Source organism: Dromaius novaehollandiae, chromosome 1 (genome assembly GCF_036370855.1).
Source record: "Dromaius novaehollandiae isolate bDroNov1 chromosome 1, bDroNov1.hap1, whole genome shotgun sequence".
Classification (NCBI taxonomy): Eukaryota; Metazoa; Chordata; class Aves; order Casuariiformes; family Dromaiidae; genus Dromaius; species Dromaius novaehollandiae.
In genome coordinates this window covers 209,338,084-209,361,258 of record NC_088098.1, presented here as the reverse complement: position 1 = coordinate 209,361,258, position 23,175 = coordinate 209,338,084, and the positions used below count along the sequence as shown (strand labels likewise).

Sequence of the window (23,175 nt, the reverse complement as noted above, 5' to 3'; positions counted from 1 at the left end):
GTTGGTACTGATTTCATTAAAGAGGACAGAAAAGGCCGGTTTCTGCATAATATATGAGTGATTATAGCACTTGCCCAACAGCAGAAGAGCTGGACCTTTCTCAAAGAACTGAAGCCATTGCATTCACATCCTAGGAAAGTTTCCTAACCACTACAGTTCTGTTCGAGAAAGGGAGCAAACTCCAGTTGAGCCAATGTGCAGCCAGGAATGCAAGAGAGAAGGGTCACAACAGAATCAGAAAGGGAGGCTGCCAAGTGGCTAGAACAGTTATCTAAGGAAGGGAGACAGTCATCTAGAAAAAGGAGACCCGGGAGGTTGGTCTATTTTTGTTTTCCATTAGAAGAAAAAAAAATTGAGCAAATTTCAAAATTAGAAACGTTATAAATCACAGGAGACAAGTAAAACAGACAGGTTTTCCTATAAATGGACTTCTTGTATTTCTTTGAAACTTTCCAATTATAATTAACCTACATGCTGCTTGCCTTTACTTTCTTCCTTGTAGCTCCAATGTGTAGTCATGACATAAGAGTAAAACAGTGATCAACATTTATGTCACTATTAAGATCAGTGCCATGTAAGTAATATCCTGTGCAGTGGCACATGGCTTTTATGGCATTACATATCATATCATTTCTTTCCTTTTTTGAAACTGGATCTTTACATTTGTTGCATACCACAGGATAAACTCCCCTTTGTATGCTCCCTGGCTGACTCCGAGGCCTCCCTAGGGTGAAATCCTTCTCCAGATTTGGGATGACAGCCAACTTTATTAATTTCAGTGAAGCTACAGTGGTTCATAGTCAGTGCCTAAGAGCTCTAGGCATGGGCCAGGCCCAGTTTACCTGTAAGAAAATAAAATGCCCAAAGACTTAAACTGGAAAGTCAGACAGCAGCAGGTGGAGTGTAATTCTTGATTCTCATAGACATAGCAAAACCAGCAACCAGGCATTGAGTATATTGATGGCATTAACAGGATGTGTTTTGCTTCAGCTGAAACTCTTTCCTAAACCAAGCCATTCAGCCACAGCTCAGCTTCATGCTACAAGTGTTAAGTTCCAGAATATAACAGCAAGTCATACAGTATTTTGTCCTCAAATAACCTCCCACACATTCCTGATTTAAACAAGAAAGATAGCATGACAACTCCAACACACGGCAACATCGTTCATCATAAAAGAATGCCAGCACATAGCACATGCGGAAAGTGTGTATAATAAATACAGCTGGAGTGCATTCCATGACAATCTGAAAGAAACGTCAGTTATATTCATTTTTCAAACTGTTTGTAAGACCTGCCTTTGGCTTGAACACTTGCTACAGAATCAGCCCATATATTTAGAGATAATTAACATGCAGCATCTTGTACCTTTTAAAAGGTTTTAGGTCCAGTCCACCTCCAGCTGAATTTATGAGCCTTTCCTTGATTTCACTAGGAGTGGGGACCAGGTCTGGGAATAGTACAGTGGTTAAAAAACACATCAGGCAAGAATTTTAGGGGTTAAAATGGATCATTCCATCATTCCACTGGCATTCCATCCTCAATCAATTATTTCTGTACTTAGCCGATAATTCTGTTTGAGCTTGAGCAATTCTTTTTAGAAAAATTGCTAGCCTTACTTTAAAACTTTTAAAGAGGACAAATAGATACAACCTACCAAACTAAATGTATTAATTAATTAATTAATTAATTAAGTTTAATTGATCATTCTTTCTTTTTTTTCTTTGTGGATGAACCTTATTTTTAGGCCAAACAGGGCTACCACCAGTATGGCATGAACACAGACATAATCATACATTTTGCTGATACACTGAAACAAATCTACCTTCAGAAATCCCTTTTCTGTTCAGTTTCTTATAAACTTTTATCAATTTACCTTTTCCACTTTCCTGGTTAACGGAATAGACTGAAAAGACATATAGTTCTTAATTCTTCTCTCCAAGGCAAGGTTGCCAGAGTTGTGGGTCTTTTAGCAGACGTTTCATCTTCCTTTCTGAAGGGAAAACCCATGTTTTTATACAACAGTTCAGAACCAGTCTCACTAATGTTATATGTAGAAGTACTAGTATCTCAGTATTTTATAGGATACTCTTGTGCTTATATGCCAAGTTCCTGTATTTGCAAATTTAGCTACAGAATTGCACTGGAGGATTATTAATGCTTTGAGACCATGAATAAAAACTGTTGAACAGAGAGAGATGGTCCAGGAAAAAGTTACTGAACACTCATAATAAAAGACAACCAGTAAATAAAAATTCCTTGTGATATTCACTTAATAAAAAAGTGATATCCTTCAAGGAGAGGCCAGAGCTATAGTGAAATTATTAAGTAACTGAGTTTTGGAACAAGCCATGAAATAACTAGAAACTGGGTAAGAAGTGCTTCATATCAACACATCAACTTCTCAGGTAAAATGGGAGAGCTGGTTTGGATTGCACAGCAATATTTTAAGAGAGGAAATAAAACATTCTTTTATGTCTCTGGTAGTTTGCACCCAATGTGGCATAGCGCATGCTAACATTGTGCCAGGGTATACTAGTTCAGTGCCAAGACAGAAAAGTCAGTGCCAAATAATCTGCAGTATCCAAGTGTCCCAGGGGGCTCATCGAGAACATGTCAGTCCCAGTTAATGAAAAATTTTAAATGATTACAGCACAAACAGCAGCTCTTACAGTTTACAGAGCATAGTCTGCAGAAACTCTTAAAGACTACAGTACACAACACAACAACATACTTATGCAAGCAGCATAAATATCAGCATTGAGTAAACTTTCATGATTGCTCAGTTCTTGGAAAAACTTCATCCTCTTAAGAGTATAAATAGTGTTAAAAGTATCTGCAGATCTGAGAGATTGGCAAGTTCTTCCACACTAACTCTTCCAAATTGGTGTTTGCACTCTTACTACAAAGTTAGCAGTACAGGAAAAAAATTGGAATGGCAAGGGCAAAGGAGGACATGAAACTTCCAAAGAAAGTAGGGGGACTAAAATTGACTTTTATCCCTCATCAGAAAAAAGGAAAAAAAATCAATAAAGCACTTTTAATACAGCAAGACAACAACTGACCAAATTTTGAGAGGCAAGAGAGGAATCAAAATAAGGAAGGGAACAAAGAGAAATGTGAATATTTTCTAGTATTGTGTGTCATTTCATAGGATGACCTTTGTAAATTGTGTAGCCTCATCTGAAGGAATTTCCAATTCTATATTGCTTAAACTCTGGGATTGGAATCCCAGATAATAGAAATTCGCAACTAACAAGGGTTCATTCCTAGTCTATTCACATTGTCACAATTCAAAATCCTCTTTTGAAAGTGCCTAGGACAACTCTAATACTCTTATTTAATCTGGGGTCACATTTATCTCCATGTAACTTACTCAAAACACTAGTGTAGACTACTTCTGTGGGAAGTTCAGTGCTCTCTTCACATGTGAGAAAGAAATTTATCTGGGAATGCAGAAAAGGGCTATTCAGATGTTTCTTCCCTAATTATTCTACCTTAAAAGAAAAGGCTCCCAAGCTTTGCCTTCTGAAGTAACAACTTTATGTGGCCTTCAAGATGAGTATTGCTGCCCATACAGGTAGGAAATCTGAAGCATAATATGCTTTTGTCAGAGACACAAAAAACTCCAAATGGCCACATGCAGCTGAAAGTTTAGAACATCACCAGAAAAAAACACATAAGCAATGGCTGCATCTTCTCAGCCCAGTTGTACTGACATAAGGCAAGACAGTTGAGTGTGCTATACTTACAGCTGCACTTGCCGGTAAGTTGAGGAGTAACGTGGATGTGGTGAAAAAGTAAAATCAACTTAGCCTGGAGAAAAAAAGTGATATGGGATATAGTCGGAGAAAGCAACTATAATTGGCAGTAGAAAGGTAAATGCTAATGAGGGAAAATACTCTTTAAATACAGGGAAACACCAATACATGGAAATATATCCAGATTAGGATTAAATTTAGCCTGGAAACTAGAAGAAGTGCAGTGAAGCTCTGAAACAGCCTTCCAGTAAGAGTAAATGGAGGTGGGGGGACACTTGTTAAAAGTTAGAACTCTATTGTTTTAGGAAAAGGACTGTATAATGTATGTTCCAGAGTGAGTAGAAGATATTACAATGATCTAGCCTCAAAAAGTATCTTTCAGTTCAAACACATTTTCCAGAAATCATAGTCAGGTTACAAGGGCCAGAGAACTGCCACCCAGCACTAACAACAGTCAGTCATTGTCACTGACTTCACCACTTGTTCCATTCTCAGGTATCATTTGATCAGAATTGTCAAGTTATTTCTAAGGGTTTTTTTTCAGTTTAATGTTAAACACAACTTTTCCTTCTTTAAATTGAAATTGTATGAGCTTCCTTGAGAAAGATCCTATTATTGTCACAATTATGGAGTCATATTTTTGAATTCAACTATTTTTTTCAAAAGTAATATTTAATTTTCTTACTTAGCAATTAACTGCACTGCAAATTTATGCATTGGTTCACAAAAGAAAGTAACATATTTTCCCTGCTTCATACAACATAAAGAGTATATCTTACAATGTTAGAGGATCCCCAACTTTTGCTCAACTTGATGAAGCCTAAGGACATTTAGAATATTCCATGGATCATACTTTATTTAGCTCTAAGACAAAATAAACAGTATCAAGCTAGATATTTTACAGAAAAGAGATTGTGAATGTTATGAAGAAGATTACAGGGGATAGAGTAGAATCCCCTATTCTATTCAATTAGGCTTTTGTCCAGCAAAGGTCTTAAATTGAACTTTAAAAAAACAAGCAGTTCCACTGAGGTCCAGCCTAACTTTGCTTACAGTTAAGTAAAGGATTTCTTTGCTCAGTCAGGGCTTTCAGCACATATGTGAGTGCTTTGTTGAATCAAAGTCCGGCACAGAAGTAAATGAGAAGCAACATTACTGAAGTTCATGGAATTATGCCAGTTCTCCCCCTCGGTATTCTAAATAGGCAGAGCCAGATTTATTAAGGACAGCCATTATGACAAACCCTGACAGAAAATGCTGCTGGCTTGAGAACTTTCATTTTAAACTCATTAAAAGTTTAGTAATACATTTTAAGCATTATTGAAAACCTATAGGTTTATGATTTACTTGCACACATAGATATGGATATACCTGATGGCGTGACATTTTTTCAAACCACACCATTCTTTTGCAACATATCTAGATAGAAAGTTAGTAGGACAAACTGTAGCTACATGAAACTGTTTTGGGCTTTCTTACTAGATACTCCTCTGTAAGAATCCAAAGGCCTCCATTGTTATGACAATGACTTACATTACAGTTACTTCATTTTTGTGGAGCCACAGCCAGTATATAATCCCTTGTAAATTAATGAAAGACAGTTTCTGATGAGGCTACTTAAACAGAATAAATTAGTAGCATCATGATACGTGGGTCTTGAGGTCATTATGAGACAAATTCCATAGCTGAGAAATACTTCTGAATAGCAGTCACACCTCTCAGCTACTCAGGACGTAACTGAACTAATTTCATAAACATTTAGCTCCCTCCCACTCCATATTTTATGACTGCAGTCTTCTCTTCCTACATTGCACCTCTGAAAAATTTGCTGCAGTCACCTTTATGCACAGTAGGTCCACCTTAGTTTGCCAAAGGCTTCCATCTGAGAATAGTGCCACTATCACTACAGATTAAGATTCACTGAAACTAAGGGCTGTAGCCAAGCTCATTTCTTCCATTTAAGAGAAGTGTAAGAATCAAGGAAAATAGCTGTTGAAAGAATAATCCCTAGAAGAGAGGCACATTATTACCACAAAAGGCAAGTGTGCCAAAACCGAACTTACTACATGGAAGACTTTGCTAGCTACTGATTTAGAAGAGCTAAGTTTATATTTGCATGTGAAACTATAGCAAGCTAAGAACAAAAGAAACAAATGAAAGAAACAAAAAAGCCTTAATGCCTTGAATAAGAGTATTAAGATTTGTAGCTGATTAATTGCTTCAAAAAACCAGGGAGCAGGTAGAAAGATATTCTATTTCGTTAGTTGATCTCTTGCTAGGAAAATATAAATTTACATTCTTTACGAACAAACTCTTTTTGCAAATATTTACTGTATCAATAAGCGCCTGATTTCTTCATTCCTGTTTTCTTCAAATGTTTTTTCTTTCTGCAAGTCTAGCTCCACTGACTGATTGAAAAAATAAAGGAATAGTTTAGATAATAATGTCATGGTATCTTCAAGTCATGTACATTCCAAATTAATTGTTTAGAAATTCAAATTTTCATCTCAGACACTATGTATAAGATAAAACTTGCTTGAAAAAGATTGTCCTTGTTCCCCTTAGTAAGAAATCTTCTTTCGTTATTCATCCTTTCTTGTTTAAAGCATTATGAACACTTTATACACTAGAATAGATGAATGACATCTATTTGCAATTATGCTGGGCCTTTGGAATTACAGCAGTTCCTCCTTACATGGTAATTTGTTGCCTAAAAGCGCTTTCAGTCTTTAAATGTTACTAATAAGCATATTCCTAAAACCTCTCTCTCACATACACAATTTGAATCATTTAAAAGATGAATGATATACCAAGTATTCTAGAGGAAATTTGGGGGGTATTTTTTAATTGCCCTGTATCCGAGTGGAATTTAACTATCATCATATACTAAAGAAGCCAAAAATGTGAATTGTAGTATCAATTAAATAGTTAATATTAATTAAGTTTCAAGAATTTAGAGTGGAAAGATTTATGAAGATGTTTAAAATCCAAAGGTCAGTAAAAGGCAGCCTTTTTTAATGATTTAATACAAAGTGAAGTTTTCTGGTTGATTAAGAGAGACTATGGAAGGTGAAATACACTTGCCAGGAATGAAATAGATTAACATTCTCCTTCCAGTTAAAGGTAACTGACTGACATCAGAGGAAAAACAAAATAAACAAACAAGAGGGTCAATTCTTTGTGAAAATGAAAAAAAAAATCTGCAATTAAATTGCTTCCCAAAGGAAATAAATTCTTTAGTCCAATGGCAGGACCTGTTTCATCAGGTAACATTCACCACTGTCTCCAAGGACAGTGAGTGCTGGAGCACTAAGATACTGGCATTTTAAATGTGAAAATCTGTAAGATTTTATTTGACCAACATTAATACTAACATTATGGAAGAGCCAGTTCAGCAGAAAAAAAATATATTATTAGCAAGTTGCTGCTTTCATTCATTTTCTCCCCAGCGTTTCTCTCCTTTCTACACTTTACCACACACTGACAAATGAAATCACAGAAACAGTCTCATCAGGTTTCTCTGAAAGGAAAGCTACCCATCATCCAGACTGTCCTAGATACATCATCTTCTGCCAAGACATGCTGTCTTGAGGGAATCTGAGGACTTTAGCTATTCATCTGAAATTTCCAGACATGCAGCAACTTGGTCACTTTACAGCACTCATTCTCTGTAAAGAGTTCAGCTCTTCCTTGTACATAGGTACTTGATGAGTGTTTTTTTGGACACAGATGATCACTTCATTCTTAGAAACCTAAACATAGTTTATGGTGGTAGTGGCTACTGGAAGCAGATGAGAAAATGACTGAAATAAATCCAGGACACTGAGGGTGACCACTGAGTCTTGAGAAAATTACTGGGTGGCATGTGATGTTGAATCTAAGATTTTTGTCCGCAGTTCAAAGAGATTTAAACCTTTATTTCCCTATCACCAGGTTTCAGGGTAGGCAGGAATATGGATATGCCACTGAAGCTTTGATCCACTGCAACAAATGGTACAAGATTCAGAAGTGAGATGGAGGAAAAGTGCAAGACAGAGCTTGACTCTGCCACTAGTGAGGGAGTGCAAACAGAAAGCATAAATCCCCAGCTGCAGTCCCAGCTCTTAGCGTTGTTGCTGTGTTGCACATTAACATCCTAATACAACATGTTGAAAACAGCTGCTCCTTAAATTCCTTACCAGGTGCTTATCTTCTTCTTTTGTTTGACATGTCACACTTTGTTAAAATAGAAGCAGATAGATGTAGAAAATCAGATATTTCTATTAGTATTCAAAGACTGTTGTAATTTGAAATACAGAATTTCACCTATGCTGACATGCTCTAATATGTCTCAAGAGGATGCGATAAATACTAACAAGGCACTACAAAGCATAACTATAAGAATTAAAAACTAAAACACATGTGTTTTTCAAAACAAGATTTTTATAATTTTCACTTTGTAGGAAATTTGGGAGACAGTTTTCACTGATTCAAAATGGGGTCAGAATACAATATTTTCTGTGAAACAGACATTTCAATTTTTTTATCACTCAAACATGAACCAATGGGAGGCAATAAAATAATACTGCAATAGTACTGGATGATGTACCGACATAATTGGGTTTCAAGTCTATTACAGAACCATGACTTCCATCCTGTGTTCTAGTCTGTACCCACAGACCTTACTGTGTTGCTGTCTCCTCCCACTCCTCTCTGGTATCTGCACAGACTTCCCTCTCCTGCAGTAGGAAGGAGATGGCACTAGAAGCCAGCCACATCTCCCTCCCTCCCTCCCTAATGGATAACACTCATTCTCACAGTGCTGCTGAGCTCATGAGATTAGTGATCTCAGAAAGTGAGTGAGGAAGGTATACTTTTGCAGTGCTGGGGTAGTCCTGTACATTTAGAAAGTGGGTGAGGAATAGGGAGTCCCAGCAAACTTCCGCATCTCTTAACCATGAGGTGAAGTCTCTAAAGAACAAATCTGTCCTCTCAGCAGGATCAGGCAGGGAAGGAAGAAAGGAAAGAGAAGGGAAACTGTGCTCAAAGTCTCAGACACCTCACAGACACCTCAAAACTACTGTATGATTAGTAAATACACATACACGTATGTATCTCTCTCTCTCTCTCTCACACAGAAGTTTGAATGATATCATCTGTTGCAATAATAGGAATATGCACCTCTTCAGCTAAAAGCAGCAGTTCCATGAGCTTGTTGCGGTCACTGTCTGATATGCACCAATCAGCCAGGTGGCAGATAAGATATTCTACAAGGGCAAAAAACAAACCTAGATGGGGGTACTGAGCACCTGGGTGATCACCGCATCCCCCAGGACACAAAAGCAGGCATCATTCACTGGGCAGTGCTAACAGAGGAGCGCTGCAACAGTTCAGCCGCAACTTCTCCCCATCTTTCAGGCAAACCTATGGGCACCACACAACTTCTGTTTGTACAGCAGCAATCCTAGATCTTCAATCCTTTTTAACAAAAATTCATAGTACATGTGTGTGTGTGTATATATATAATATATATATTTACAGAAAATAACATTTCTTTGTTATAGCCACAACATAGCCAAATCATTGTGATTATAAATCTAAAAACATCTCATTTAAAATTTATGTTAAAGATCCTGATAACACTTTTTATGTTTATCCATTTGTTTAGTGTCTCCCAGGATTTGTAAGCATCATTATTTTCAATTTTAAATATCTAAATGGGAACATTATTTTTACATCCATTTCTCTTTTTTATGATCACTGTAACTATAAAAATATATACCATCTATCTTTTTAAGTACAGAACTCCCAATGTTTGGGTATAAAATTGTTCCCATTAAACAAAGATTTCTGTTCATACCACAGAGAAACTGTCATTCTCTCTGGGGAATGTTTTGATTGTTTACCTGTTGTACCATATAATTTCTAAATGATAGAATTCAGAATTGACTATTGAATGCCAAGATAACATTTGACTTTAAGCTTCCTATTCAGCTTTATTCTTTTTCTTTGTTATAGAAATAAAGAATTGGTATTTTGAATCCTCATTGTTTAAAGAAAGTAAACAGGCATGTATTCTGAGAAACAGCGCTTGCACAAGAAACATTCCTTCTGCAAGAACAAAGGTAGGAAGATTGACTGAAGTGTATAGATACTTAAAAAAAATTAGATTTGCAACCCTGTTCCACATTAATTTACACAACTCATATATCACATCTACTTTCTAATAGCAAGAATAACCGAAAGTATGTGTTATGTAACATATATAATCACAATTGTTGCCATTTCATCACTTGCTTTATTTTAAGCTAGCTAGTTTGTGATGTTTCAAAGGACTGTCAAACGTGTACTGAAGTGCAATCCGTGCAATTCTAAATTAGCTGGACATTTCTCATGCTTTGATTATCAAACAATATAAACAAAAGAAACATAAGGGAGTCATAAACTGATGTTTAATGAGTACCTTTATCACTCCATATAAAAAAAGAAAGGAAACCAAAACCACTCTGATAACATAACTTTCAGAGATTGCTTTGTAATTAACCTGCTTGTTACATTAAAATTTGTCATTCTGTTATTTCAATGAACTAGAATGAAGTAACTCTGAACACTGTAACAAACTTCCTGGAAATAGTTCCTCGGGGTATCCTTGCCTAGGGGTCGGAAAGTTTGCTTGTGCATTGGTTTCATTCCAGAGACAATAAACCTAACATAATATTGAAAAGGTCTGGCATTATTGTGTTTAAAAAGTCATCACTAGTTTGTACTAGGATTCACATGTGTATGTTTTTCTAAAAAAAAAATACACCTGTAAGAAAGCATTCAAAATGAAGTGAATGCACCAGGAGAGTGACAGAAGTGTTTTACGTGTATGTTAGTAACTGTTCACGTTAAGAACATAACCAGCACTGGTCAGTGTAATCCCTGACTGTGACTTTCCGTCTTTTCCAAAGGTAGGAAAGAAACAAAAAGACAGGCTGAAAACCATGGAAATTAACATAATATTACTAAGTATAATAGGTGGTAGCTGCCCAACAGCACTGCCAAGATTTTGTAAGAACAAGGATACTGAAGATTTTCAGGAAAGATTCGGAGAAAGACAATGACATGGCTTTAGAGATTTTTGCAGCAAGCTCCTTTTAACATGAAAGGCAAAATGGGAGAAAGCACAGATTATGCTTGTTGACAAATTTAGTAAGTGGACAGGAAAAGTCAAAAGCACTGGCTGATTAAGCCCGGGAATTGGTATTGTGACAGCAAATGAGAGGTAGTAACCACCGAAGTACTTTATAGCCTAAGTATTTTATGTTTGATGTGTCAGTGAAATGGAGCAATTAACCAATGACTTATAAAAAGGAATTTTTCACATGAAGATGGACAGTTCACAAAGCAATGTTAAAAATTTCAGTATTGCTGGCAGGAATAAGTCTCAGTATCTTCATATCCAGTCTGTAAAAAGGTATCAGGAAAATATCCCTAATCTTTCTGTGTTCATGTAAGCCCGGGAAGCATAACTGTTTGTACTAATCTTAAAGTGATCAAAGCCATAGAAACCTAGATAAACAGACAGAAGACAGGCTTTTTCCCAAGGGACTAATGTCCATGGCTCTTTATCTCAGTAATTTAGCAGGCAAGGGCAGTTTAAAAATGCATAACTAATTTATGATGCACCATTTATTAAAAACAAACAAACTCTATTTCTGTTTTTAGAGTGAGGAGACATCAAAGACTTTGGAGCAGAGACTGGAAACCAGGTTGCTGAATTTCCCCGCTCTGTTCATAGAGTTGTCTTCTGTCCTTCAGAATGCTAAAATGAATCTGTGTGTAGGAAAGCTGAATGTCATAAATTCACTGGAAGGAAGATGCTGCCTCCAGCCCAGATTACCTGACAGCCTGCTGGTTAGTGCACCCTCCTGCAGAGCATGTATTTTGAGTGTAATTCCCTGAGGCTGAGTATATTGATTTTCCTGTATCCTGCCTGCGTGTTCCCTCTATCAAGATGCTAAATAAAATAGGTATCATCTTATTCTGTATTTGAAAGAAAAAAAATGCAATAGCATTTGACAAAGCTCCCAGTTCAATAAGAGTTTTGAGAAGACCTACCAAATGTAGCCCAACTTTAATTAAAATTTTCCAGTGATAATATGACTTGGGTAAGATCAGTTGATGGGCAGCTTGATACCTGCCGGGAACTAGAAATGTCTATGCCTGAGTAGAAACATAACCTTTAAGATGCTCAAAAATTTCCAGTGTTAAAATGATGCACCTGATGCATTAAGTGGTGACTGAGCAAGGGTGAAATCAAGATATCATCTTACCTTGCAGGGAAGGATAGTCAGGAACTGTGGTAAGTAGGGCCATACAAATACCTTAGACATTCAGACCAATACCAAAAAAAGGAGTGCTTTTGGGGAGAACTGCAGGGAACAAGCATTTGTGTGATGAGGTCCAGAAAGACCTTAAAAACCTCACAGCGCTGTAAAGGATAGTGGATAGATATTCAGAAGAATATGGCAGCAGGCCGATTAGTTGAGAGAGCTAAAAAGAATGAAAAAATAAGGAGAAAAAATCCCCACCTCTCTGAAAAATAAGGTATGCCTTTTCTTTCACATTAACCCAGATCCACTGTAGGACAAGATGTGTTAATCAAGCTGTTTCTTTTGTCTTCAGAAGAGTCTCTCTCTACTCTTAATAAACCTTGTTTTTTTTTAAATTTGATCCTTTGATGGAGAGCGCTCAGCAAATGAAGCATCTGGCTGTTCAGATTTTTCTTTTTATGCTCTTCATCCAGTATGTGGCCTCACACTTCTCTGCACTGCATACAGAATATTCCGTTTCCTCAGAAGCTTTTTTATTGTGTGCATTACTCCAGAAAATAAGCATCTCAAACTTTAACAAATTTGTATGCAGTTGCCTTTGTCAGATGTCCTCATTTTAAAGATAAGAAACTACGGCGGAGAGATTTGCCACTAAAATGCTTGCTGATTTTGAGTAGGTGAGGCCCTTCAGTTCTTAAATCCTTCAATTATTTCCCTCTTCAGATCTCCAATTAGATTGGCTTTCCATTTGTTACCGTACAAGCTTTACAAGATTAATGGCCATCCTTATCGTCGTACCTTGCCACTACTAAATAAACAGAAGAGGATGACAGAAGAGGATTTCCCCACACAGATTGAGAAGGAATTTGCTGTTCTAGCTATCTTGCCAGGCACATGTCAAATATTAGTTAAATAATAGTTTGGAGAAGAGAGAAGGTCTGGGCTCTCGGTTCCCTTTTTTCCTATTTTTTCAATATAGCTCCCTAATACAGGCTATGCAACATACAGGCAGTGGTCTAGATTCAGTTCACAAGGTAATTCTTTTAGGCACTATATTCTGTTCTGCCCACAGGTATGTATATTTCAGTACACTAAACACAATGGCTATGTCTCTCCAACACTGCAAAGCCAGTCAAGATTTCAGTATTGACTGTCCCGGAGGCTTCAATATTTATGCAGTATAACATGACCCAAAATGCAGAAAGACAAAATGTAACTTATATTATTAATATTCACTGTATTCCAAATATCCAAGTTAGTCCGGAGTGTAAAAGCTAGAAAACATGCTCTAATATACAATGCCTGTTCCAAGTCAGACAAATGGCCTCACCTGCTACCCTGCCTCCAGGAATGGCCAGAACTGTCTGCCTATGAAAGAACAGCAAGATCCTTAAGGATGCCTCTGCAGTATAATCTTCCAGCATCCGACTATTTGTCATCCAGGAAGTTCCTGAGAGACGGTCTTTTATTTAATCCTTTAGGTGTTTATTCTCCCCTTACTTGTCCATCATCTTTAGAACACGTGTGGACTTTCAGCAGCTACAGCCTCCATTGGTAAGGAATCCTACAGTTGAACTACGGAGGAAGAAATATTTTCTTTCATTCACCTACCAGTTTCATTTGTCATCTCCCGCTTATTGGTTTAGAAGAGTTGGGAAACAATCGTCCATACTAGCTTTTACCAAGCAGGATTTTGAAGATCTGTATCATAGCCACTTCCCTCCCCCAAGTTATCTTTTTTTCTGGGTTAAAAAAAAATCAAAGTCTCTTACTAATTATTTCTCAAATTTTAATCATCTTGGTTGCCTTCTTTATTGCTCTCCCATTTGTACCATGCCTGGGAAGGGATGGACACTGTTTATGTAGCACCTGATTCAAGGAGCCATGACATTACTTCTGAACTTTATAATCCAAATACATGTAACAAACAGAAAAATTTACATAAAATAAACTGAGAATTTTAGAAATAAGTGGAATTGTATAATCAACTAAGATGATCAACAGGTTTGATCAGAATAGGAAACTAATGTTTTCCTTTCCACCTATCAATCAAATGATAAAGATTAATAGAAAAGGCAAAGCCCTTTTTCCTAGGTCTTCATAATTAACAGCATGACAGATAAAAAATAAAAAAAAAATACAGTGTGTAAAGATTTCACCAAGTATGCAGAGAAGAGTTTTACTAGAAAATGTGGAAGAATAATGTCACATTGTAGCTCAAATTTATGAAAAGTTAATTAGCAACTGGAAGGAAAAAATGAAAGGCTTTGTACTTTAAAAAAAATGTTGACTAAGCTAGAAGGGATATGCACTGATATTTTAGTAACATCAAGGAGCTGCAGGTGATAGAACAAAGATGATTCGGAATTATTATAAGATACAGTGACCTAAATTCTCTAATTTATGGATGTTGCATGGTGTTGAGCCACTTAGCTACCTACTAAATACAGTCAAGAATCCTACTTGCTAACTGATGGTACAGTGTGGCCTAACAGGAGAATAAACTAAAGGTGAAGAAAATCAAGTCTTAGAAATAATGAGCAGTGTCAATGAGTATCTGAAAGTGGAAACAAACTACAAAAAGAGGCATTATTATAGAAGGATGGTTTATCAGGGATCTCCTGAAAGAGTCTTAAGAAATAATTTGTGAGAAGATAGTGGGGAAAGAAATGTTACTCCCAGCTTGGAACAGGCTGCAGTATCACAGCCTCCAGTCACATAGTTGCACAAAGAAAAGCTAACTAAAGGCAAACTGGGAATGAGGATTGAACAAATATGATTTAATATCTGAACAGATCTGGTTTTAGCCACATCTGAAGACAAATACAAAAAAAGTCATCTGAAAGAATGTGGGACTGCTAGGAATGAAAGGAAAACGGTAAACAAAGTTTTAAAAAAGGAGAAATGGGAATAAGGAGAGGAAGAACTCCCAGTTCTTGTCCTTATTAAAAGTGAATTTGTCGAGTTTAGTTCTGTAAAACATTCAAACCATCCACAGAAAGCATAAAAACAAGCATCAGGCTGCTACAGAAGTTCACAGAGTGAGTCATCAAGCCTGGCGCCTAAAATTGTCCAAAAGTTGCATGCAGGAGGAGAAAACTTTAAAACGTTTCAGGCAAGCCACCCGATCCTGACTTGGACTTCTGAATTAGTAAGTTGGAATAAGGGTTCTCCTTGCAAAGCCACAGAAATGTCAAGGACTGTAAGACTATCCAAGTCTACAGGTAAATATTTGTTATAATCAGTTGTTATGAAGCCACACAAAGTTTCACAGTGCAATGCAATTGGCTTAAAAACAGGAAGGTCATCCTGAGGTAGAAAGCAACATAACCAAGCCTCAGTACCTTTCAAAATGCAGTTCAGATCCAGACAAAAACATAAAGAATATTTTTGTCCTTACAAAGAGCAAAGCTAATAAAAGTCATCAATCATATAACAAATCTCAATTACTGTTGAGGAAGGAGAACTCAAGAGTTCCAAGGAACTACCTTGAACAATCATTTGCCTTCAGTGGCATCTTATAAACCTCACCTATGTAGATGGAAAAGGGAGTCTGAGCAGCTTCCAAAGACTCCTGGAGCTGTTGTCATGCAAGCCTAAGCCTGTACCTGAGAGAAGACTAACAAAACCCACAAGTGGACAGGACAATAAATATTGTCCAACCAGGACAATAAATCAGCAACAGATGTTTCTGCAGCTGATGTCTTCTTATTTCTAAGGTTTCCTTTGGTAGCTGTGTTTCCAGTTTCACTGCCAAGAACTGAACCTCTTGTTCTGTTACAAATCAAACATATTGTTTGCATTTTGAGTTTAGTGAAAGTGAATTCAGGTGAATTTGACCAATAAAGATGTCTTTCATCTTGCTTTTCTGGAGGCAACCAAACCCAATAAAGGAGTGCTATAGATGTATGTTTCTCCTACTTCATATAATCCCTACTGTTAGCCACATCTTTACTGCAGTGACAGGAAATGGTCAATGCACAGGTGGCAGGAATAAAACCAGGCACGGCAGAAGGCAAGTGGTAGCTTTCCCAAAACCAAGGCAGACCATGGAGGGAGAAGAGAGCATGTGGTTACCTTCTTCATGCCCCATGAAGGAATCATCATTTACAGTATTCAAAGTGCTGACCTGAAGGTCTTCTAAAGCACTTTACACTCAAAATAGCTTCATTAACAATGACACTGGCTAGGTATCAGTACCCTCCGAGTCAACAGGGACTTCTACAAATCATTAAGCATCATTTTTTTCATCCAACAACATGTTTCTGAGCAACCACCTCTTCAGTCATTATTTATATCTTCACATTCTTCAAAGAGATGGGTTTCAATGGTCTTTTCCAACTATTTCCAGAGCTAGCACCATTCTTTTATGACTTGCTATGAAGTAAATCTTTTCTTTTGATTGAAAGGAGAGCAGGCTTAAGGCTTAACTCTCAGTTTCCAAAGGAAGATACCATTGGTTGACCAATCTTGATTTACAGACATCCCAACTGAGAAATTCTGTAAAACCTGGTATGCAATAAATTGGAGGTGTCAGTAGCAACTAGCAACAAGCATGATCAGCATTTTAAAGGCAATATACAATGAAGATCATCCTGCCTTACTTTCTGAGTATCACAGATTAAAGGACTTTACCTAGCAATTCCTAAAGCAAGCATACAGAAGAAACATTTTCTGTCTGATGCCAAAGCTATTTTTAAGAAAAATGCCTGGCCTCATTTAAAAATGAAAGTGATTAAATATTTTTCATAGCCACTGGTAATAGTTTTCAATGCTTTATTAACATCACTGTTGAAAAGTCTTGATCCATTCTTAATCTGAATTGATATATCATCCTTTTCTAGACACTAGATCTCAGGAACTTCCTTTTCTTATAAATCAAAGAGCATATGCTATCAGATTTCTTTTTTCTGTTGGTATACCTAAAAGGTACCTTCATCAGCTTTGTAATATTCCTATTAATAAACTAAATAGGTTAAGTTATCACACCTGAAATCAAACTGCAAATCTCTCAGTTCTTTCCTGAACTCATAGGAATTGTTAAATGCTTGTCTTTGAAGAGAATAAACCAGATCTAGACAAAATACTTCCCTATACTGTACATAATTATAACAACACCTCCTTATTCTAGTTAAAGGTCCTCTGAAGGACCTGAACTACTCTGATTTCAGCTACAACACCAAACTCAGGGTTTGCACTTGATTTGCTATGGGTCATGTCCCCGCTCATTTCAGAATCACACTTTTCCAGGATACAGTTCCCAGTTCCTCACCACCCTTTTTCCTTGGCATTCTATTTGGCTTTGTTAAGAAGCAAATTATTTATACATATGCTCCCTATCAAGCTTTAGAGACATGTTTGTATAACTGACCTGTCCTCCAACTTGCATGTTATTTGAAAACTGCATGTGTGTTCATTTTAAGTTTTCTTTCAGACCATTAAAAACCAGCTCAGAATCACAGAGCCAAGACCATCAAAAGAAAAAATCAGATGCTTGTTGTTTTCTTCTAGCAAAATAGCAATGGTATTTTTAGCATTTAATATATGCTACACTTATGCCCATTTGAGCATAGCTTCTTAGTTAGTCCTCAAGCAATGAAAATTTATCAATACATTAAGCATAACAGGTATCATTGCCTTCCTAAAGATAGTCCTAGCAAAAGTTGCACACTGAGAAATTCTGAAGACTAAGCATCTTAAGTAGTGGCACCTCAAGATTTAGGATGTTTAGATATTACTATTACTTGAAGTTTAAATATTGTTATGAAGTTTTTAAACTCTAGTTGGAGAAGGGGAAACAGCCAAAGAGCAGAAGAAAAACAGCCATCAGTTATTCCAACTGAGATAAACAGAGGCTGAATAACCAAGTCTTAATATCTTTTTTTCCTGGCAAGAATCTCTGTTTTTATTTTTCTAGACTAAGTTGTTGAATTTGGAAAAAAAAAAATGTCTGTCTGGAGAGGGATGTACATGTACCTAAGGGAAAAGAAGATGTGCTCAAAACAGTAGCACAGCATAAAATGTTCAGACACTGGAAAGGGATGACCTCATCCTATTTTTGCATGAGTCGGCTGCTTCTAAGAAGTGTGCTGGCCACAAACCTGCTCCAGCAATTCTTTGGAGAATGCAAGTTCACCATTAGCAGGGGCAGTGCAGTTCCTCTTCCTCGCAGGTAATGCAGTGCAGTTCCTCTTCCTCGCAGGTAATGCAGTGGAAATTCTGGAAGTTTAAAATGAGCTAAGTTAGAGGAAATTAGAAGGTTAGCTGTCCCATAGGATCACTAACCACATCATAAAGGAATATACCACAGTATACACTGTAAACAGTAAGACAGATTATCTAGGATATTTTTTGCAAGAGGAACAACATGAACAAATCAGAACAAATTAATTCACTCCTGAATGGTGTTACTCTTCTTAAGATACCAATTAACAAGCATGCTGCTTTTAATTTTTCTTTTAAGAAAAATGAAGGAAAAATTGTTTCAATTTAATACAGAATAGAACACCAAAATGAAAAGGAATCAAAACTGAAAGTTATTTTCTAAGAAGGCTATCTTTGCAAGTTCATCTTATGCTGTTCATACTCTTGTTTTCTGTCCTCCAGCATCCTCAGATAAGCATCCCAAACTCACAAAGCTCCATGCAGCATTCAACCTCTTTATCAATTATCTCTCTTTACAGAATCAATCTTGTCACCTTGATCCAAGCCCTAACTTATGTCTCAGTCTATTTTCCTCACAGCTTTTATTTCAGTTTCAGTAAATGCACTGTTTCCTTTCCTGGTTCCCAATGACAAACTTGTCAGATTAACTCAGACTAATCTATTAGCAAACTGAGAGGACAAATGATACACTAGGTAAAATAGGATACACTAGCTAAAATAGCCTTCTGAGCTGCAGTTATGCAAATTCAGAAATGCCTTTGTCATCTGCCTTCTCTCCATCCACCATGTGTGTTTATTCCAGCACAAAGCTACCCCTCCCCCTTGCTGGGACATATGATCTCCCTGTCTTCCTCACCTCCTCTCTCTCCCTTTTTTTTAAAAAAATACTTGGAATAAGGGCCACACTGGTTTCAGACTGCAATGGGGCTGCATGTTTCTCTGCTTGTTATGCTGTGGCATAGGTACACATATACATATAGATAACCTGACTCCAATATTTTGTCAGAAAACACTAACAAAACATATTTCCCCCAAATATTTCAGGTTTGCAATTCACTTTTTCTGTCAAACTTTTTTTTTTTTTGAATAAAGACAACATTCTGTGGCATATAAATGATTTCCTATTGGCAGCTCTTTTTAAGTGAAAAATATTTTAGAATTTTAGGGAAAAGATTAGTAAACTTGGAGCTAAATTCTTTTGCCATTTCTTCAAGTCTAATCTGAAACAATTGCAATGATATGCACACAGTCACATATCTCTCTCTGCATTATCACAGTGCAAACAAAATTCGGTTTGACTCCAAATGCTTAAGATATGCTTGCAGAATGAATCTGTACTCACACACTTTTGCAACCAAATACCCATTTCCTCCTGCAAAAAGGGATTATGTTCATAGCAAGATAGTAGCTTAGATGAAGGCAAAAGGACTGCATATCCTTATGCAATTTTTGTGTACCAAATTCTCAGTGCCTCAGCATAACTAGCTAAGAAAATTTGAGCGGGTGTACTGAAAGTACCTCATTCAGCATATTCTTATTGCTAATAGTGAAAACTGGTTTTCAACCAATCAATCAGGTGCTGCCTTTAATGGAAAAGGTTTACATTACACACAAGCTTTCTAGGTTGTATTAGCTAAATAATATCAGTGAATCACTCCCTAGACCATAAAACAGAAAGCATAATGGTTTGTTCCAGAGAAAACAGAGAACATTTTATATATAATGTGTAGCCTTGTTAAAATGTTTTTCTCAATGGGGCAATAAAATAGTTCTGAGCAGTCAGAGAAGGAAGGAAAACGTTGCATTGCCTTTGTGCTTTAGCTTCAGAAACAGCAACCGTGCCAAAGACATGAAGGGATGAAAAGTGTTCAGAAGAGGAAAAATGAACAGATTAGGGCTGCTATAATTCAAACTGCAATAGATGAAAATAACAGCTACCATATAGCGGCACAAGGATTATGAATATGAATGAATGCAATCTTATATATAATTAATTCCAATGAGAAGCATAATTAGTTAATTGTATAATGGAAGGAAGATGGTTGTTTCCTATACGCTCATGAGCAGCAGGGTGACAGGCACCTTGACAAATCACTACAGGAACTTCTGCATTATAAGCAGCTCTGTTGCTTCACAGAGATGCTCCCCTGTCACCCTAACCTTGCAAAGGTGCAACAAGAGTGGACATGGCATCATTTCCACTTCTCTATCTCTCTCACAAGGAGGTGTCATACCCTAAATTTACAGCTGGGAGAGCCATACACTTCTGCGCTCAGGGCAGGATACTCATTTGCCTTTCTCACGCTGTTTCAGCTCCCAGCCCCACTCCTCCTCCTCTTCTCAGGCCAGGCAGATCCTGTGGCTATTACTGCTCTTGTTCTGCATCCCCTATACTCCCTCATACACACCAAGGGACACCCTTGCCCTGTCCTGGCTAGAACTCTTCTCCCTTGAAGGTATCATTAACTTTAAGTTCTTCTGGGAGTCCAATCTACATTTTCTCAACTCTGGGACAAATCTGTAAGACCCTCAGCATTTACAAGAAATGCTGCCTTGGGTCTGTGATGCACATTTTCACGGAAATTCATATGGTACTTTACTGTGCTTCAATTTTCTCTTATTGTATTTTCATGCTTAAGAGACTATGAGCAAGATTCAACTTCCCCTTCAGCAAAATAAAGCCCGGTTCATTAATACTGAACATTTAATAGGTCTTTTCTTGGCAGTTCTCTGGATTTTTGTACTTGCTTCAAATTGTTTATCAATAAAAAGATATTCCTATGAGCAGCCTGCAGTATCCTCTATATCACTCATTTGTTAGCTGACTTTAAGTACAGACAAAAGAAGGTAGGAGTGGAAAGATCTTTAACTTCTTTTAAATTTTCATTTCCTTACAGTAGTTCAAAAGCAGAAAGTTCTGTTGATAAGAATTCCTCCAGCACTAGACTTAGCAGTCATACCTCTGTTTATGACAAATACAGTGACATTGATTTCTGGTGTGACTATGAAAAAATTATTGCAGTTTTCTGGACCTTAGTTGGTCCATTTCATGAAAATATGAACCAAAATATTTTTGCCCTTTCTTTTAAAGAAATGTCAGGTCCTTAAACATAAAGAACTCCACTGCTTAGCAGATTATTCATAATGTGAAAAAAAAAAATTACCTCCCCCATCATGGTTTGTTTGTTTCTTCATCATAACATTAGTAATTGAAGAGATGCTTTCCTTATTAACAGAAAATCATAACTTCAATTTTTCCTTCACCTATATATTAAAAGGAGACATCTGGGTCAGTTAATATTTTATATTAGTAAATTGTCTTTGTTGTATATTGCTGTTATAATTCTGTAAATGCTGTAAGTAAACACCAGAAGTTGTAACCTTCTAGGGGGCTGGCAGACAGGGAAATATTATTGCATGATCATCATACTTCATTCTCCAGATAGCTAGATACTTTCTTCTGTCATCCAGCTTAAATAAATATATCTATGTTCTCTGAAATCCACTTTGAACTTGTTCTAATACTGTCTTTTAGCTTAAATTGTTCTTTTCTTTTCCTGTTGTTTCTTCCCAATGCATTTACAAATAGCAATCACTTGTCCACTCAGCCTGTGCTTTGTGAAACTGAACATGCTGTCTTCTAAACATCTTCGTTCAGTACGCACTCCAATCCCTGAATAACCAAGTCGTTTCTGCACTGTGGAACAGGGATATTCTGCTAGGTACTTTGTCATCTTGAATGTGCAGCAAGACAGTGTTATTCTGACTCCTTGGTGGTACAAGACTTGCGTAAGCACTATTGCCAAGATACTCCATTTTCAGGGTGGATAGAGAGACAGCAGTCTGGGTGATCAGGAGACCAGGACTGCAGGCACCCCATGAGATACCTTTTCCTTGCACTGTAGACACAGCCAGATGAGCCTTTTTCCTGTCCATCAAATCATAGGTTTCCAAAGACTTGCACAATGGCATTAATACTGCCTTCTCTCTAGTGGAAATGGTTTGCCCAATATTTCATAGCCATGTATTTGCTGCTTTCAAATTCATCACTGAGGTCCAGATAAGTGAGATTTATTGCATTTACTTTATTGGGGGGTCGGGAAGGAGGAGGGGAGGAAAGAAATCTTACTAAAGAAAACTGAATGGATAACTGAATATTGTTTGTTCTTGGGAAGTCCAGGTCGCATTTTCTCTACCTCCCACGTACCATCACACTGGTAAAGGGTTTTCTTGTTCAAATCTTATTGCAACATCTTGCATATAACCAAGGTCAGTTTAACATGTCCAAAAGTTGTTTCATCCTCTCTAAAAACTACATATAATATCTCTTCCTCATGCCTCCCCTTCTTCTCCTACCATTTGGCAGTAACTCTCAGTAACACATTCATATTTAATGCAATTAGAATATCAGAATTCTGGAATGAAATATATCTCATTCTCTACATTTTTTCGTGCAGGTGCTAAGCATCTTGAGACTAGGTTCCACCTCAGTTGTGGTAATTTTCATCTCCATATCCAGCTGAATCAAGATATTGATTGAATGGAACCTAACACATTGAGTTCTGGCTGCTTATAATATAATATCTAAACTCCTACATAGAATTTCTGAAAAAAATAAAACTGAACATTTCATGCATCAAGGAGCAGCAAAAGCAGGGCTGCTCCACAGGGGAGGGTGAGCTGGGAGCCAAAGGTGGCCACAGCATAGGCACTGCCCTCACAGATTGGGGTGCATTCCCATGGTATCTGAGCAGAGCAAATAACAGTTTCCATCAGCAGTCCCAGACAAAGGAGGTAATGAATCTGATCCAGCATCCATCCAAGCGGTCCAGTCAGGAGCAGCAGGAGACCAGCCAGAGACAGGACTGGAGACAAAGCTACAACATAGGTCCTAGAAGTACTATATCTGTATGAATAACTCTTCAACTCTGTCCCCCTCATAGCCACCCACTTC

At 37.2% G+C, this 23,175-nt stretch overlaps 1 long non-coding RNA gene across 1 annotated transcript in view; it reads right to left on the bottom strand.

Moving 5' to 3' along the window:
• Positions 1 to 17,119: 17,119 nt before the first annotated feature.
• Positions 17,120 to 23,175, bottom strand: part of LOC112988553 (uncharacterized) — a 52,404-nt gene continuing 46,348 nt past the window's right edge. Inside the window, exon 3 of the long non-coding RNA XR_010387328.1 lies at positions 17,120 to 18,275. This is a non-coding gene — a long non-coding RNA (uncharacterized LOC112988553). The remainder of the gene's footprint in view (positions 18,276 to 23,175) is intronic.